Source organism: Numenius arquata, chromosome W, assembly GCF_964106895.1.
Source record: "Numenius arquata chromosome W, bNumArq3.hap1.1, whole genome shotgun sequence".
In the NCBI taxonomy this organism is placed as follows: Eukaryota; Metazoa; Chordata; class Aves; order Charadriiformes; family Scolopacidae; genus Numenius; species Numenius arquata.
The window spans coordinates 26,746,447-26,766,900 of NC_133615.1; the positions used below are offsets into that span (position 1 = coordinate 26,746,447).

At 44.3% G+C, this 20,454-nt stretch overlaps 1 pseudogene; it reads right to left on the bottom strand.

The window, feature by feature from the left end:
• LOC141476809 (G kinase-anchoring protein 1-like) overlaps positions 1 to 20,454 on the bottom strand; it is a 68,215-nt pseudogene that overhangs the window by 15,688 nt on the left and 32,073 nt on the right.

Here is a 20,454-nt window from a genome sequence, read left to right on the forward strand (position 1 = left end):
CTCCCACAAACCCATCAAGGCAAGCACCACGTGCTCACAATGGTGGAAGCAACCACCGAATGGCTGGAAACGTACCCTGTGCCCCATGCCATCACCCGGAACACCATCCTGGGCCTTGAAAAGCAAGTCCTGTGGCGACATGGCACCCCAGAGAGAATTGTCAGACAACAGGACTCATTTCTTAAACAGCCTCATTGACACCTGGGCCAAAGAGCACGGTATTGAACGGGTCTATCACATCCCCCATCATGCACCAGCCTCTGGGAAGATAAAACGGTACAATGGACTGTTAAAAACTGCACTGAGAGCAATGGGTGGTGGGACTTTAAAACCTTGGGATATGCATTTAGCAAAGGCTACCTGGCTAGTTAACACCAGGGGGTCTACCAACCGAGCTGGCCCTGCCCAATCAAAACTTCCACGTACTGTGGAGGGAGATAAAGTCCCTGTAGTGCACATGAAGAATATGTTAGGGAAGACAGTCTGGGTTAGTCCTGCCTCAGGCAAAGGCAAACCCATCCGTGGGATTGTCTTTGCTCAAGGACCTGGGTGCACTTGGTGGGTGATGTGGAAGGATGGGGAAGTTCAATGTGTACCTCACGGGGACCTGGTTTTGGGTGAGAATAGCCAATGAATGAAACTGTATGATGTTAATTGCTAAATGACCCTGCCACTGTACATCTCATTTCTGTAACTGCTACTGGTTGTACTGTAGTAAGAATCACCCAAACTAATGACAGATGGACTCTGATGAAAAAACGAGTAAAGTGTAGAGGTGAAGGGATCAGAACTGACCTCAGCAGCTGGCACCCAGCAACTTCATTGAGATCAACATCTTCAACCCATGGACCATGGGCATGAGCTGCACCGGATACATCAGCTGCAAGCCCCAGAAATACAGCATGCGACAGTCCAGCCCCACACACACCATCTTGCCTGCCCTGAGAGACTGTTCTAACAGATGGAGCTCAAAGTCATGAATTAAATGAACTCAACGGACATTTTAGAGTGATGGCCCACAGACTAAGGACATTATACCTGCATGGGGATATACATATATATACATATATATATGTCAGGGGAAACTGATAGCATTTAATTGGAAACTGTAGGATCTGGGCATGGAATGGTATGGAATAAGGGGTGGATGATGTCCTGGGTCTGGCGGGGATAGGGTTAATTCTCCCCAGGACCTAGCAGGGACACAGGTATTCCATCCCATGTGAGCCATGCCCAGGGGGTAGCCGGAGCTAACGGAGGAAGGGGAGGGACAGGAAGTCACCACGGGGGAGCAGAGCAGGCTGGGGCGTTGGGGCTTCCCAGGTCCGGTCGGCAAGTGGTGGTATTGTAATCGTGGTTGTATATTCCTCTCTCTGTGTTATTGTTGTTGTTGTTTCTTGTTCCCTTTGTTGTTCTGTTAAATTGCCTTTGTCTCAACCCACGAGTTTTGCCTTTTTCTTCCAATTCTCCCCTCACGGCCGTGCTGGCGGTGGGGGCTCTGGTCTGAGTGAGCGGCTGCCACGTGGTTCTTTGTTGCCATCTGAGGCCAAACCACGACAGGTACTAAAATTGATATATTTGGACATGCTTTTAAATCTGAAAATTGCAAAATGTACTTTTTAGCTTTCAAATAGTCTTAAAGGCTTTCTTAGAGCTAGCTTTTGCTAAGTTCTCTCATACTAGACCTGCAGACATAGAACTCCAGTAAATCTGCATCCATCTGTACAAATTTTCCCAATGCAGATCGGTCAGTTTTGGAATATATATTTGATTGTTGCTATGGTGAGTGACCATACCTTTTGCAGAAATAGCTACTTTCTAAACATTTAGTCTTACTAGTTTAATTAAAATATTAAGACTCATGTTTTTACCAAGGTTATCTGAAAAAGAATATGAAAAAAGAGGCAACAACAATAAGTTACTCAAATCTTGTACATCTCGATATTAAAGCAAGGCATTTTGAAAAGTGAAGAGAAATCTACTAGAGTTCTTCAACATTATCTCTCCTCTCAAAGCCACATAAAAAAAAAAAAGAGTTATACTAAAGCTTTAGAAGAGAAGATGAAACACTGTTTTAGGTCAATCCCTATACTTGCATCTTTTCCCAGATCTTTCAGACTATGTAATTGAAAGCAGCAGTTCTTTCAACATTTGCTGTGGGTGATTTTGTGCTGGGAGTCTGCTCTAGACCACCCAACCAGGATGAACAGGCAAATGAAGTATTCTATAAGCAGCTGGCTGAAGTCTCGCAATCGCCAGCCCTTGTTCTGGTTGGGGACTTCAACCTACCAGATATCTGCTGAAAATATAACACAGCAGAGAGCAGGCAGTCTAGGAGGTTCCTTGAGTGTATGGAAGATAACTTCCTGACACAACTGGTAGGAGAGCCTACCAGGGGAGGTGCCTCGCTAGACCTACTGTTCACAAACAGAGAAGGACTAGTGGGAGATGTGGAGGTCGGAGGCCGTCTTGGGCTTAGCGATCATGAAATGGTCAAGTTTTCAATTCTTAGTGAGGTAAGGAAGGGGGTTAGCAAAACCTCCACTTTGGACTTCCGGAGGGTGGACTTTGGCCTGTTCAGAACCCTGGTTGGGAGGGTCCCTTGGGAGATAATCCTGCGGGGCAAAGGGGTCCAGGAAGGCTGGACACTCTTCAAGAAGGAAATCCTAAAGGCCCAGGAGCAGGCTGTCCCCATGAGGCGCAAAATTAAAGGGCGGGGAAAATGGCCGGCCTGGTTGAACAAAGAGCTTTTGATGGGACTTAGGGAAAAAAGGAGGGTTTACCACCTTTGGATGAAGGGACAGGCAACTCAGGAGGAGTACAGAGATCTTGTTAGGTTATAAAAAGAAAAAATTAGGAAGGCAAAAGCCCAGCTGGCCATGCCCAGAGAGTTGTGATTAATGGGGTGAAATCTTGTTGGCGGCCAGTCACCAGTGGTGTCCCTCAGGGCTCAGTTTTGGGGCCAGTCTTGTTTAATATCTTTATTGATGTTCTGGATAAGGGGATTGAGTGCACCCTCAGTAAGTTTGCAGATGACACCAAACTAGGTGGGAGTGTTGATCTGCTTGAGGGTCGGAAGGCTCTACAGAGGGATCTGGACAGGTTGGATCAATGGGCCAAGGCCAATGGGATGAGGTTTAATAAGGCCAAGTGCAGGGTCCTGCATTTCAGTCACAACAACCCCAGGCAATGCTACAGGCTTGGGGAAGAGTGGCTGGAAAGCTGCCCAGCAGAAAAGGACCTGGGGGTGTTGGTGGACAGCCGGCTTAACATGAGCCAGCAGTGTGCCCAGGTGGCCAAGAAGGCCAACGGCATCCTGGCCTGTATCAGGAATAGCGTGGCCAGCAGGAGTAGGGAAGTGATGGTGCCTCTGTACTTGGCACTGGTGAGGCCTCACCTCAAGTACTGTGTTCAGTTTTGGGCCCCTCACTACAGGAAGGACATTGAGGTGCTGGAGCGTGTCCAGAGGAGAGCCACCAAGCTGGTGAGGGGTGTAGAGAACAAGTCATATGAGGAGAGGCTGAGGGAACTGGGCATGTTTAGTTTGGAGAAGAGGAGGCTGAGGGGGGACCTCATTGCCCTCTACAACTACCTGAAAGGAGGCTGTAGAGAGGTGGGTGTTGGCCTCTTCTCCCAAGGGAATAATGGCAGGACCAGAGGAAATGGTCTGAAGTTGCGGCAGGGGAGGATTAGATTGGATATTAGGAAGAATTACTTTACTGAGAGAGTGGTCAGGCACTGGAACAGCCTGCCCAGGGAGGTGGTGGAGTCGCCATCCCTGGAGGTATTTAAGAAATGTGTAGACATGGCACTTCAGGGCATGCTCTAGTGCCCGAGATTGTTGGTTTGTGTCTGTTTGTGGTTTGTTTGTGTGGGTTTCTTTTTCTTTTTCTTTTTCTTTTTTTTTTTGTGGTTGGACTTGATGATCTCAAAGGTCCCTTCCAACCATGAGGATTCTGTGATTCTGTGCTCATTTTAATAAAACTACCATGAAGAAAGGCAAACAGTGCCTTGCTAATACCCAGGGAACAGAGGAACTCAGTTGCCCAAGAAGTTCAGGCTTAGTACAACCCCCAAAACCCTCTACTTAAAAAGGAAACTAAGAAAGAAAAAAAAAAAGTCACATTAAGAGTATTTGAGTCCCCCACCACCTCCCATGTTGCGTGAAGAGGCAAAATAGTTTTGGCAGAAAATAAACCCCCTTGCGTTCTAACACTCCTCACCGACGTGGGAGGCTAGGGGCGGCTAGGTTTAAATTCTGAGTGATGCCCAATTCACCACTATCAGTCCAGTCGCGTTTAATATATATTAAACTATCACGAGTCCAGATACACTAATAATGGACTTGTCGTGGTTTTGACCAGATTGACCAATCAGAACAACAGATGGCCCCTCCCTCCCCCCTCTAAGGAAAACTATATAAGTAGTAACTATAACTATATAAGTAGTATATAAGTATAACTATATAAGTAGTATAAATACTACTTTAATGAAAATATTAATAAATAATGAAATAATTAATAATTAAAAAAAGGGGGGAAAAAAGTAAAAATAAAGTACACAGTATATACAAAACCGTATCAAGCTCCCAGGATGACAGTCACATCACCAGCAGGCACTGGGGAAGTCCCAGACTGGACTCAGTGACGAATAGGAACTAGATTCCAGCTCTGGAGTCAGGAACACACGGATCGGGATCAAAGGCAGATGAACAGACAGAGTCCTCTCTGGACGTCGGCCATCGCAGGAAGGGGCTGACCCTTTGATCCCTCAGCCTTTATAATGAGCATGGGGCAGATGGGATGGAATACCCCAGTTGGTCAGGTTTGGGTCACCTGTCCTGTCCATTCCTCCCCACAGATGTGACCCCTCTACACTCTTCCGCTTCCGACCCTCCAATGGGGCAAATAACAAATTTACCTGACCTTGGTTGTTATAGCAATAAGTATAAGCAAGGGCCTCTCTGCATACCATTCCTTGGTATTATCAGGTCTTATCACTATGAGAGCGAGCAGTTTCTGAAAAATATGCTGTTAATTTCAGAGTTTAGTTAGTTAGAAGAGGCCCAGCTAAAAAGGTAAAATTACTGAACAGAAAATTAGTTCTGTTTTACCTCAAACCAGGACAGGACTGCACCTTCATGTCGGAGTGGGAGACGGACCCGGAGTAACGATGAGTCTCAATATGAGTATGGTCGTTCTCCCTTTATTCAAGTTCACACAGAGTATATAAAGACAGACAAGCAGAGCACGCGCTAGCAACAATTATACGATTGGCTTACAGTCTCTGTTCACGCGCCTAGAGCGCTCACACAATTAGTGCAGACCTCTTGTCCACGCGCAGCAGATGTTTCTCTATCTCCCGGAGGCAGTACCACTTATCACTTACTTATCATGTAGCTACTTCTTCATACTTCTGTTTCTCAAGGACAGTTCACAGCTTCCTCCAGGCTTTCATCCCTATCAAAGACTGGGTTGCTCATTGTAATCAAGTCGTGCCCTTTTTCACTCAGCCATTCCTCCACAATTCCCCCTTTTTGTTTTGAGCAATCCAGGCTTGGTTTACTACTTTTAACATAGCTCTCTTAATACAACTAAGCACTAAACATAAGCACAGACCTATAATCACAAGAGTTATTATAATGCGCAAGCCTTCAATAAGCAAGCCTACTAACCATTGTGGCATATTCCCAAACAAGTTAGTCAGCCACCCATCTAAAAATCCATGGTTTTGATGAATTTTGTTTGCATGCTCTTTTAACCACTGCAATTGTTTATGAATTGATTCGCTGTGATCGGACAAATTCATACAGCACATGCCTTCAAAATCCTCGCAACCATGACCTTGAGCTAATAGCAAAAAGTCAATTGCCGCTCTATTCTGCAAAATTGCATGGCGTAAGCTATTTTGATCTCCTAACAGAGTTTCTATTACCTCAGTGGTGACTTTAGCTTGTTTTTCAGCCCAACAAGCTAACCGTCCTATCTCCTTCAAAGCTCTGCCTGCTGCTGCCCCAGGTACAAACAGGGATAAAAACACTCTCTCAGTGGGATTGAGTAAGGTGACTTCATCATTGCAATTTGGTGGGAGACCCGTGACCGCCCGTTTCGTACGTGCGGCGTTTTCTCCCTTGGTCACATTTTTCCACCAGTTTTGATTTGGGGCTAACAACGTTAATTTGCCAAGATAACATGGACCACCTATCGCATTTTTCGGAATTCCCTGCCATGCCCTGTCACCACATATCAAAAACATGTCTGGCGGCAAGGCTTTTGGGGTGCCATTGTTCCAAATTTGCTGTTCCCCTTTTGTTCCAACCCCAAGGGCTCCCAATCCTTGTTTTGATGTGTCATTTGTGCCACAAAATGCACCTTTATGTCTATAGTCATAGTAGTTTGCTTTCGGTGTGACGTTTGTCCACCCCGTCCAATTAAATGATCGATAATAATTTACGCCAGTAAAGGCAGGTCCTCCAAAAAATATGCAGGTTTGAGTCCAGTTCTGGGAGGCATTTCCAACTCTCATTGATCCTAACAGTTCTAATTCTTGAGGGTCCCAAGGCAGCGTAACATTCAGGCTATTAAGGAGCGTGGCACTACAATTACTAACACTCTGAGAATTAATACAGTTCTGCTTACTATACTTGCTAAAGTCTTCTACCTTAAAACCAGGTACTCCTATCAAACATGTCCGAAAAGGCTCTGTAGCAGAGGCAAGCGATAGACAAAAGGCTTGTTGTCCTGTCTTATTCGCCCAGGTGACCCACGTTTTCCCTAGGTTCAATCTTGTGGAGGGTCATTACCGCCGGGATCAATATCCCCAGGGTCAAGATCTTGAACATCTTGGTTGTCAGGCGGATCATGTCGAGTCAGAGCAGGTTTTACAGCTCGACTGGGCACCCACACTGGACCGCAATCTGTGGAGACACACATATAACCTCGACCATTAAGTATAACAGGAACAGGCCCCATCCAAATTCCAGAGACTGGATCTCTATACATCACTTTGAGTTGCGGGAGTATTGTTGAACTATTGAACTTAAGGTTTTGATGGTGAATCATCACTGGCGGTTCCTCTCGATCACCCATGAGACAGAGAAAGTTCAACGTAAAGAGCACACGATGTAGCCTTTGCTGGGCATCTGTCTCTACTCCCTTCTGTTTACCTAGATAGTCCTTCAATACTTGATGAGTGCGTTCCACTAATCCTTGTCTCGTAGGTGAATGTGGGATCCCTGTCGTGTGATCGACTCCCCATCTTAGCAAGAACTTTCTAACCTTTTGACTAACATAAGCAGGCCCATTATCAGTTTTAATGCATTCAGGCACTCCTAATACAGCAAAGCAAGCAAGCGTTTACATACATGATGTGCCTTTTCTCCAGGCAATGCAGTTGCCCAGATCATTTTTGAAAAGGTGTCAATGGTCACATGTACATACTTCAAGCGACCAAACTCTGGGATATGTGTGACATCCATCTGCCACAACTCTAACGCTTTTAATCCTTTTGGGTTCACTCCTAACCCTATTCCTGGGCCATGGCTCCCACATTTCGGGCAGGCTTGGATAATGCCTCGAGCCTCATTTTCTGTTAAATTAAATTGTCTTTTTAGCCCTTTTGCATTTTGGTGAAAATTCTCATGACTCTGCCTAGCTTGTTGAAATTTATCCATAGGGGGCACATGACACACTGAGCTAACCAGGCTGTCAGCAAGTTGATTGCCCTGGCCTAATCCAAGGTCTAGCTGATGACTACGAATATGGATAACACAACAGGCAGCTGTTCTTTGGTCAAGTACAGATCGCAACCGAATAAATAAACTCCCCAGCCTAGGATTAGCTGTCTCTCTAAGTAGAGCGTCTTCCAGGCGTGGCACTATTCCAGCCACATATAATGAATCTGTTACTACATTCAAGGGAGTGCTTAACCAATTGTTCAAGGCCCAAACTACTGCAGTTAGTTCCAATGTTTGAAGGGAATCTCGAGGTTGTCCCTCTATGATATGCTGACACCATTGACCCTTTTCCTGCCAAACACAGGCTGCACGCCGCAAGCGTTTGCCTGCATCTGTATACACAGTGATACCATCTGACAATGGGTCTTTCCGTACCTTGGGTCTTTCTAGCCACTGATTTCTTTTTAGAACTTGCCATAATTTCCCTTGTGGCTGTTGTGAATGCACTCTCCCACTGTAGCCTAACAAGGCCTTTTGCATAGCAGCATCATTACGCAGCCACCATTCTAAATCTACAGCGTTAACAGGTATGCTAATATCCTCTGGTTCTTTACCACTGATTTCTATGATTCGTGATCTTCCTTTTTGTATCAATTCACCTACTGCTTCAGTTCGCGTTTGAATGCTCGTTTTTGGTTGTACACTTAAGAATACCCATTCTAAGACATTGAACACATTCTCTTTTGTTACCTTCCCTTCGCATTTGTCAGTGGCATCACCAAAGAAGGAGAGAGTAGCAAGTTCCCCCTTTTTGTTTTGCCATTGACAAATGACTGCATATGGTGAATCTTTCCCATTACATATTATCAGAGACACTGGCAACATTAAAATGCGTCGAGATGACCACGTCGACTGCAGTTTTTGTGCAATTTGTTGTAGTGCTGCTTGCTGTGTCACTGTCAGAGTAATGCCGTTGGCTGGATGATTGCTTCTCAATAATTCTGTTAAGGGTGCAATGTCAGTATTGGAGATACCAACACAGTTCTGCACCCATTGAATGTCTCCAAGCAGGGTTTGGACATCAGTCAGTGTGCGCAATTGAGTTGCAAGCTCGGTTTTTTGTGGTCGAATGTTGGAGTCTATGATGGACCATGGTGCTTTGTTTTTGAGCTTCAGCCCTTTCTACTCTCAATAACATTTCTTCAACACCTGCTCCTTTTGGTAGACTGGCTAGAATTTGCTTGGTGGTCTTATTGGCATTATCAAAAGCCAGTACTTTGAACATCTGTTGTTTACCGCTGTCATCTAAATCAGGGTGATTCATGATTGCTTCCCACAGTCGGTCAACAAAGTTACTATATTTTTCTGTAGTTCCTTGCATCATGGTACCAAATGACGGAATAGTAGATCCTGGGAGGCCGAGAAACGCCTCTAGGGCAAGTTGCGCCGATCGCTGTAATAGGTTTGCTGGAAATGTCAATTGTACTTCCAAGTCACTAAATTTTCCATGCCCTGTGAACATCTCTGCCGTGACTCCACGGAGGGGGTCTCCCTCCCCTTGTCTTCGAGCTGCTTCATTCATAGCTCGTTGTTGCCAGGAGGACTCCCACAACAAATATTGTGTTGGAGTAAGCAACAGTCTCATTAGGTTACGACAATCATATGGACACATCAGATCAGCAGAAAAAATCCAGCTGACAATTTGTCGGGTAGCCTCAGATTTTAATCCATAAGTTGAGATGGTGGTGCGAGCTTGTTGTAAAATTTTCCAATCATGTGGTTCCCATTTGCCAGTATTGTTTACATGTATGACAGGACACGCGAGAGGTGGAGTTCCACCCAAACTAGCGGCTGCTCCCCATTGTCCTTCTAGTATAGCGTCTCTAATAACGCCACTCCAGCGTGCAGTTCTCGGAGGTGTTGAGGGATTCACTAGCCATGGAGGCATGTTATCATCCTTCCTTCCCACACGTAAATCTAACTCGTCGAGCCACCTTAAAACTGTCTGTAGCAGTTTGTCTGTGGACAGTTTACGACTCTTGTCCGGGGGTGGAGTTGGCGGACCAGACAGTCACTGGAGGGGGGTAGCGGTGGATACAAGGGAGGCGGAGTTGCTGGAGGCGGTGCTGTGGGCGGAGGGCGACACGCTGCTCCTCCCAAATCGATGAGATCAGTAGACGTTTCAGGCCCCTCCCCTGCTGGAGTTTTCTGAGGAGACGCTTCCGCATTTGCATTACTTTTCTGTTCTGGTTTCGCATCGGTCACTTCCGCTTTTCCCGAGTTTTGCAAGGGGTTCAGCGGCAAGTCTTTACTTTTCTCAGGAGGGTCGGAGTCCTCATTAGCTCGAATTTCAGCAACAGTTTTACACACAGTCCCGGTCATTCCCTTTACCGCGGGCAGCCCAAAGAACCGCGCAATAGGTCCAGGCTTACTTTCAGGTTTTAAGGCGGCCGCTCCTGGACCTAACATTTGAGCAGCTGCACAGGCTACTTCCCGCTCCGCTTTCATCGCTTTTAAAGTCTCTAGCACAGTATGCCACAACCCACGGACGGCTTTTATCTCTTTCTCCTCTTTTTCATCCCCCTCGATTGTTTTTTGCCACATCGTCCCTCCAAAATCTTGCCATTCCGAAACAGAAAACAGCATAGGTGTGTCAGAAAAATGACCCCATCGCTGTCCTAATTTAATTAACTTTATCAACAGTTTCGCCGGTATTTCACTCCCTCTCTTAGAGAGGATTCCAGCGAGTAGCGTGGCCGCAGCTTCTACTTGCATCACTGCGCCTGGGAGGCGAGAGGCCACCTCGCACCGTTGTCTGCTCCCGTCTTTGCGCCCGAGCAGCACTTCTCCCAGCCGTGGTTTCCCACTCCCCTCCTCTAGCTGCTTACCGCAGACTCGGAGAACTCAGTCCCGCTGAACTATGGATCTCTGGGCATCCTCTGCTACCAGATGTCGGAGTGGGAGACGGACCCGGAGTAACGATGAGTCTCAATATGAGTATGGTCGTTCTCACTTTATTCAAGTTCACACAGAGTATATAAAGACAGACAAGCAGAGCACGCGCTAGCAACAATTATACGATTGGCTTACAGTCTCTGTTCACGCGCCTAGAGCGCTCACACAATTAGTGCAGACCTCTTGTCCACGCGCAGCAGATGTTTCTCTATCTCCCGGAGGCAGTACCGCTTATCACTTACTTATCATGTAGCTACTTCTTCATACTTCTGTTTTTCAAGGAGAGTTCACAGCCTCCTCCGGGCTTTCATCCCTATCAAAGACTGGGTTGCTCATTGTAATCAAGTCATGCCCTTTTTCACTCAGCCATTCCTCCACACCTTCAGTCTAGTCATGCTCATGAACTAGCACGGCCACACTTTAATGTTTGGTCGCGTTCAATGAGAAACTGAAACGGCTAGCTACTTAAGCAGTGCAGTTTATTTAAGCAACAGATATAAAGGTTCTTATGGTTTGCTGGTGATAAATACGCTGTCTGCAAAGCACGTGGAAGTAAAAGAAAAAATGTTAATGGTACAAAGTGTGCGACAAACTTGCAAACAATACAGCCTGGCTATAAATGTAAAAAGATAACCCTCTAGAGAGATTTCTAAGTTCCCCGAGGAAGCACTCGGTATAGTCTAAGTCTTACCCACAGGCATCCCTATGGGGGGGAAGAAAGGCTCATCCCGTCGACTGGTCCCGGGAGTCAGAGGCAGTCCATGATGGGGTCCTCCCTGACTTGTTTACGATGGTGTCTTCCCTAGCATCCCCCCTTTCTCGGGCTATTTTTATATTATTTTTTACCTTCAAGGTGGAGTTTGAGTGACTCTAGTCATAAATACCTTTATTATGATTGGTGTAAAATTCTCTCGCCTCACATTTAAAGGTATAGTTTATGAAAAATTCAGGGCGCAGACTCAAGGAGGAGTGGTCGCACCTTGGAGGCAGGTAGCCTTCGGGCTGGAGGTGTGTTTTGGTATTATAATGACATTATAATGAGCAAAGTTTGCACAAAGGACAGCATTTCATCAAAATTTGACAGACTGTTGGCTCAGGGTAGCAAGCATGCCGCTTATCACTTCCATAGGATCACTTTGTTCCCATATCTGCTGTGTAATCACAGAGCTTGGCCGTGGAATCTTCACTCCACTCCATCCTCCGTGTTGCTTTTGCAAGCAATATTGTTCAGGGAGTCAGAGATGTAGTGGATTCCTCGCATACCAGCTGCTGCTGTGTTCCACCCTGGAAACGTTTCGATTTTATACCTTTCCTTAATGTGTGAACAATGCTATATATTTTTAATAAAAAATATATTTTAGGAGTTATTCCACACTCCCACCCTAGTAATACATGAACTTATGTTTTCCCTAACATCTTCTAAAACTAGTCCACTGTTATATAATGAACTTTTAGATTTTTAGACTTAATAGGACACACAGTGTTCAAGCACAGTGTCCTGGTTTGAGCAACGCAGGACTAACTTCTCTTCTAATGCTTGGGAACACTGTGCTTTTAGAAGGCTCTAGTGTCTGAATTCATGAAAATATTTACTTTATAGCCAGCCAGGCTCTGTGGGATTCAAGGTCTTGGTGTTTTCAAGCCTTGTCAGGTGCAGGAATGAGGAGGAGCGAGGCCTGGGCACTTGACCCAGGCTGGCCAACAGGAGTATTTCATACCATGAACATCACATTCAATATAAATTAGAAAGTTTGCTATGTAGTTTTTCTCTCTCCCTTGATGGCAGCGGTCCAGAGAATTTCTTGCCCAGTGCAGGACCCCTGAGGCTTTCCCTTCCTCCCGAAGCCGTAACACTCGCAGTGTCTGACATTTGCTGTCCACTGCTGGGAGTGCACAGCTTCCTACTGATATAATTGTCTGAGTATAATCCTTGTATATTTTATATTGGTATCAGGATCAATACTGGTTCTTTATTATTATTGCTAATTATTTAGTCTTATCCTATTAAATCTATTTATATTTCAACCCTCGTGTTTCCTTGTTTTCCCTGGTTCCCCTTCCTGGGTGGGGAGGGGTCATCGGGTGATAGAATGATTGTCTAAATGACAACAGGTTGTTATGGTTTTCTCAAACCATAACACACAGTATTAATGAACAGAGACAAAAATATAGATTTCCAACTCAGAGGGCATTTTGCTGTTAATATACACACTGTCAAAATTCCAAGTAGAATAGCTCATGAACTAATATGATAAGGCATACCTATATTACTGTCTGACTGAAAATCTTTCAGAGACACAGTGAGAGGTTTGTCTTTTCCTTTCTGGCTCTTTCTTTTCTATTTCTTATTCACAGACTTTGACTGAGGTGAAGGATTTTCCATGTTTTCATAATTCTGGAAGAATAAAGTCACATTGGTATCATTTTCTTCAATACCCAAATATTTTTCCCAAGTTTTATAAAGAAAAAAATAAATTATAATATACTACAGCAGATATTAGCCTGTACAATAACTTGCAGGCTTCTGATAGGTGCCTTATACTCTTTAAGCCAATCAGCAATTGAACATCAACTCTGTTCTCTGAAATAGAGTATTGCTCTTCACTAAGTAGTGAATGAATTATCAGCCTAATACCCCCTATAACCTAGATAAATTTTTGTCCAAAATCTGATAATCTGAAAGCATAATGTAGTCAAACACAGGAAGACAAAGTGCTACACACAGCAGGTATACCGTACCTTCATTTTATTCTCAAAATATACTTACTCATTCACTAGGAGTCAGACAACTATTAGTGTGCAGCAATGCTCTACCAAACAACCTTATCACAGAATCACAGAATGATATGGGGTTGGAAGGGACCTCTGGAGATCATCTAGTCCAACCCCCCTGCCAAAGCAGGTCCACCTAGAGCAGGTTGCACAGGAACGTGTCCAGGCGGGTTTTGAATGTCTCCAGTGACAGAGACTCCACCACCTCTCTGAGCAGCCTGTTCCAGTGCTCTGCCACCCTCAAAGTAAAGAAGTTCCTCCTCGTGTTTAGATGGAACTTCTTATGTTCAAGTTTGTGCCCATTACCTCTTGTCCTGTCACTGGGCACTACTGAAAAAAGACTGACCCCAGTCTCCTATTGAAAACAGACAGGCTGATACATGATATCCATTTTAATCCAAGACTTGCCTGTGCCACTTCCCCCCTCCATCTGCATTGACATTCTTAGCAAATTGTCAATATCCTACATTTGGTTTGATTCTTAGCCAAAATAATCTTAAGAAAAGGTTGTTATATAGAAAACAATAATGGAAACTGAATACTTTTTTTTTCTGTAAAAGCAAAATTGTTTATCTATACTCATGTATACCGTATATTTAAGAGATACAGTATACACTTTAAATTGTTCAGCAAAGTTAATTCTCAAGAAGTCTACAAAAGCTGCTATTTCACTATGCCTGAAGAGTCTTCACTTTCAGAAAGAACTTTTAATACACAAATTTAATACTGATTTTTTTAATAATTATAGTATTCCTCCAAATTGAATTATTGTACAATGGTGCTTGCACAAAAGTAGATATGTAATTTTTGCTTCTTTATGATGCCTAATTGTTAAAATTTAATGAATTTTCATAACATTCCATAGGCTCCTGACACTGAAAATAAGAAATAAGTTCCTGTTAGAAATTAAAAATTCATCTGAGCACACTATGACATACATTTTTGCAGCCAGTCCTTGTGTTCCCTAAAAGAAGTAGCCAGAAATAGCATCCTGATCAGATAAGAGAAATATGTAGACTGCTTATTAGAACTAAAATATTTAAACACAAAACAGAGGGGAGAAAACAGAAAAAGCGTTAGCAAAAATGCAAAAGACTAACATAACTAACACTTCAGGGCATAAAGCAAAGTCAGTGCTTTCATTCTCAGACTCTCCAAGCACGATGGATTTTTTCCTGAGGAAGTAAGGGGAGGATCTCTTGTTGAATTTTTAAAATTACAGTGTCTTTATAGTGCAGAAAACTGAAAAGGTAAAACTAATTTTCGGGCAAGTAAGGCAGGAGACCAGCATGGCTCAGTAAGGACCTCCTGGTCAAACTAAAGTGTAAGAAGGAAATACACAGACAGTAAAACCAGGGCCATGTATCCCAGCAAGAATATAGGGAAACTTTCCAGGAGTGTAGGGGTGGGATCAGGAAAGCTGAGGCACAGTTGGAACTGAATGTGGCAAGGGATGTGAAGAATAAGAAGGGCTTCTACAGGTACGTTGGCCAGAAAAGGAAGATAAAAGAAATTGTACACACACCCACCCCCAACAAATGAGACAGGGGATCTGGTGACAACTGACATGGAAAAGACAGAGGTACTCAACAACTTTTTTGCCTCAGCTTTCCCTGCAATTGCTCTTCCCACATTTCTTTGAGTCCCTGAACCTCAGGACATCATAGGATCAGGTTCAAGACCACCTGTGGAACCTGAACATACAGAAGTCTATGGGACCCGACAAGATGCATCCCATGGTCCTGAGGGAATTGGCTAATGTAGTTGCCAAGCAACTCTCCGTCACATTTGAAAAGGCATGGCAATCAGGTGAAGTCCCCAGTGACTGGAAAAAGGGAAACATCACACCCATTTTTAAAAAGGGTAAGGTATTGTTTGTTGACATGTACACAGTATATACTAAAGTAAAACATGGAAGTACAGGAAATGATAGTTACTGTTCAGCCCTACACGCCAGATGTCACCAGGGTAGATTAGCAGACTACAAGCAGTATAGGTTAACTATCGCCTCCTGTAAAGACCACTAGTAGCAGGAGGGCAAGGAAAGATTTGGTTTTAGGAAGGACTGGTCTGGAGCCTGTTATGGAGCTGGGAGACTAGGTTGATAGTCCAGCATCCACAAAATCGTCCTCAGGATGTTCCCAAGACACTGGTTTCTAGTCTCCTCTACTAGTCAGAATTTTAAAGAGAGGAAGATTGGTCAGAAAGCTAACATAATTGTTCATAAACCATTTTCAATATTTATGGGGTAGTTTTTGCAATGTTTTCCCATGTGCAACTCTTATAACTAACTTACAGGGAAGTGTATTGCTTTCACCATTGCTGCTGTCATATTTATTCCTCCCTTGTTATAACATTTCCCTGGTTACGAGAATGGTAATTTAACCACATGTTCCAAAAATGTAACATGCCCTAACTGCAAAGGTAAGCATTACTGATTTGCATTTTTCCCTACTGTGGAGGAATGGCTGAGTGAAAAAGGGCACAACTTGATTACAATGAGCAACCCAGTCTTTGATAGGGATGAAAGCCTGGAGGAGGCTGTGAACTGTCCTTGAGAAACAGAAGTATGAAGAAGTAGCTACATGATAAGTAAGTGATAAGCGGTACTGCCTCCGGGAGATAGAGAAACATCTGCTGCGCGTGGACAAGAGGTCTGCACTAATTGTGTGAGCGCTCTAGGCGCGTGAACAGAGACTGTAAGCCAATCGTATAATTGCTGCTAGCGCGTGCTCTGCTTGTCTGTCTTTATATACTCTGTGTGAATTTGAATAAAGTGAGAACGACCATACTCATATTGAGACTCATCGTTACTCCGGGTCCGTCTCCCACTCCGACACCCTACAAACTACAGAGAAGCATCATTGTTTACTTCTGAAACTTAGACAGACACACAAACAAAGATGGAAAGAGATCTGGCATCAGGGCTTTAACAAACAACACTTCTAAGGTTTTGCTCATTGAATCCCTTCATTATTGTTTTCCTCATCTGAAAAATAAGGATGGAAATGCTTACCTGACTATCTCAGAGAAATAGTGCTTTTTTAAAGATTTATTACTTTCTATTTGGACAATGTCACAAAACTTTAAAGCGTGAGCCTTAAATTCATCAAAGTTCTTATTTAGTATATTTTGAAAACAATGGTTGAAACTCTTCCTATCCATCACTTAATCGCAGATTCTCATTTGGAAACTCTTAAGATGTGAATTTGGTTGTAATGAATAGTTCCTTTCATTTTTACAAATATCTCATTTGGATTCTGGCTTCTTTGAAAGTTTAAATGCATTAAACAGAGTCAGAAATAAGAACAACTGGAAGGAAAAAAATACATTCAGAAAAAGGGTTTTACAACATCACTGTCTCTCTCGCATTCTTCAGTGTTATTTATTATACCATGAAACTAATTCTGCTCTCAGAAAGTGTAAACTGGGAATAATTCCACTGAAAGGCACAGTCAATGTGGGTTCACAAAGGGAAAGTCCTTTCTAACTAATTTAATATCCTTTGACAATAAGGTCACCTGCCTAGTAAAAGATGGGAAGGTGGTGGATGTAGTCTTTCTGGATTTTAGGAAGGCTTTTGATACTGTCCCCTCACAGCATCCTTCTGGACAAGTTGTCCAACTGTGAGATGAGTTGGGTTCACGGTGCACTGGGTGAACTGGCTGAAGGGCAGGGCTCAAAGGGCTGTAGTGAATGGGGCTACATCTGGCTGGCAACTGGTCACCAGTCCTGGTTCCTCAGGGCTTAATTCTAGGGCCAGTTCTGTTCAATATATTTATCAATGATCTGGATGCAGGAGTTGAATGCACTATTAGCAAGTATGCTGATGATACTAAACTGGGAAATGCTGGTGACTCTTGAGGGCAAAGAAGCCTTGCAGAGGGGTCTAGATAGATTGGAGCATTGGGCAATGATTAATGGGATGAAATTTGACAAGTCACGAAATCACAGAATCACAGCCCTCAATAGCCACACTCCAGTCGTAGGATTCATCCCACCAGGTTTCAGGGATGGCCACTATATCATATCTTTCCAGCAACATGATAGCCTCCAACTCCTGCTTGTTGCCCATGCTGGGTGCATTTGTGTAGAGGCACTTCAGCTGGGCTGTTGGCTGTGCTGCCTTTTTAAGGGAACACCCCTTGAGGTGTCTCACAGGGGTTTCTCTGTTTACTTCAACTTCCTCAGGAGCTGCTGGCTCTTCTCCATAAGACTTTGAGTGAAATGCAGTGTCATCAGCTTGGCTCAGGGAGCCAGGCTGAAGGTCCTTACTAGCATCCTGTTCCCCTAACCCTGATGTGTTATCACTCAGCTTGCTACAGTCAAGTCTGATATTATTAACCCCCTCCCCCCTCACATCTAGTTTAAAGCTCTGTCAATCAACCCCGCAATCTCCTGCGCAAGAGCCCCCTTCCCCCTTTGAGAGAGGTGCCTTCCATTTGCTGTTAACAAGCCCGGTGTTGTATATGTGAATCCACTGTTAAAGAACCCAAAATTATGGTGGTGACACCAGCCACGGAGCCATGTATTAATTGTTTGTATTCGTCTGTTCCTCCCAGCATCATTACACGCAACTGGAAGGAGTGATGATAAGATAACCTGTGCCCCAGACTCTCTTACCTGCCCTCCCAACTTCCTGAAGTCTCTTTTTATGGATCTGGGGCTGCGAGTTGCAGATTCCTCTGTGCCTATATGAAAAACCAGTAATGGATAATCGTCTGAAGGATGTACTAAGCCAGGAAGTTTCCTGGTAACGTCCTTAACCTGGGCTCCTGTCGTGGTTTCGGATTCCACCCCTTATTCCATACCATTTGCATCATGCTTAGATTAAAACTACTATCATCTATAAAATCCATCCATCCATACATATATAGATAGATATATGTAAATCACTCAGTTATAATTTATCTCTATATACAAAAGCTTAAGTCCATTTCACAGCAGATCAGGTTCTCAGGGTAGGAAAGACAGTGTGAAATTCATTGTGGTTCGTGCCCATGGGTAACATGTCCATCTCGGAGAAGTTTTACTAGACACCACTTGATCAATCCGGCTAGGTTTCATCATTGCAGTGTCATCCTGAAAAACACTTATAGAACACTGTTAGTATTATAAACAACTAACATCATACTCGGAATTAAGTATTCTCACCCAGGGTCAAATTCCCTTGAGGTACACATTGAACTTCTCCATTCTTCAGCATCACCCACCAAGTACATCCAGGTCCTTGAGCAAAAACAGTCCCACGAATGGGTTTGCCTTTGCCCGAGGCAGGAAAAACCCATACAGTTTTCCCTAGCATATTCCTTTCATGCACCACGGGGACTTTATCCCCTTCTACAATATGTAAGAGGTCTGATTGAGCAGGACCACCTCGATTGATGGATCCCCTGGTATTAACTAACCAAGTCGCGTGAGCTAAATGCTTGTCCCAATTTTTAAAGGATCCACCACCCATCGCTTTTAGGGTAGTTTTTAACAATCCATTGTATCGTTCAATTTTTCCAGAAGCTGGTGCATGATAGGGAATATGATATATCCACTCAATACCATGTTGTTTTGCCCAGCTACTTATAAGATTGCTTTTGAAATGAGTCCCATTGTCAGATTCAATTCTTTCTGGAGTACCATGTCGCCACAAGACTTGCTTTTCAAGGCCCAGGATGGTATTCCGGGCAGTGGCATGGGGCACAGCATAGGTTTCCAACCATCCGGTGCTTCCTTCCACCATTGTAAGCACGTAATGCTTACCCTGGTGGGTTTGAGGGAGTGTGATTTAGTTGATTTGCCAAGCCTCCCCATACTTCTATTTCAACCACCGACCTCCATGCCACAAAGGTTTTAACCTTTTAGCTTGCTTGATTTCGGCGCATGTTTCACAATTGTGGATAACCTGCGCAATAGCATCCATGGTTAAATCCACCCCTTGGTCACGAGCCCATTTGTACGTTGCATCTCTTCCTTGATGACCTGAAGTGTCATGGGCCCATCGAGCTAAGAACAATTCACCTTTATGTTCCCAGTCCAAATCTGTCTGGAAAATCTTAGCTGCTCGGTCCACTTGCTGATTGTTTCGATGTTCCTCAGTGGCTCGACTCATAGGTACGTGAGCATCTACATGGCGTACTTTCACGACTAGTTTCCCTAGCCGGTCAGCAATATCTTGCCATAATTCAGCAGCCCAAATGGGTTTACCCTTGCGCTGCCAGTTGCTCTGCTTCCATTGTTTTAACCATCCCCACAGAGCATTTGCCACCATCCATGAGCCAGTATAAAGATAGAGTATTGGCCACTTCTCTCATTCAGCAATGTCTAGGGCCAGCTGGATAGCTTTTACCTCTGCAAATTGACTTGATTCACCTTCTCCTTCAGTAGCTTCTGCAACTCGTCGTGTAGGACTCCATACAGCAGCTTTCCATCTCCGATGCTTTCCTACAATACGACAAGATCCATCAGTGAACAAAACATACTGTTTCTCATTATCTGAGAGTTCATTATATGGTGGGGCTTCCTCAGCAGGTGTCACCACCTTGTCTAGTGGCATTGTGAAGTCTCCGCCTTCGGGCCAGTTTGTGATCACTTCTACAATTCCTGGACGATTTGGGTTTCCTATTCGAGCTCGCTGTGTGATTAAGGCAACCCACTTAATCCAGGTAGCATCGGTGGCATGATGTGTAGAAGGAACCTTACCTTTGAACATCCAACCCAACACTGGCAATCGGGGCGCCAGGAGGAGCTGTACTTCAGTACCAATTACTTCTGAAGCAGCTCTAACTCCTTCATACGCTGCCAAGATTTCTTTCTCAGTCGGAGTATAGTTGGCCTCGGAGCCTTTATAGCCTCGACTCCAAAATCCCAGGGGTCGACCTCGAGTTTCCCCTGGCCCTTTCTGCCATAGGCTCCAGGTAGGGCCATTATCTCCAGCTGCAGTATACAGCACATTTTTAATGTCCTGTCCTCTTCGGACTGGTCCAAGTGCTACTGCATGCACAATCTCTTGTTTAATTTGTTCAAAGGCTTATCGTTGCTCAGGACCCCACACAAACTCA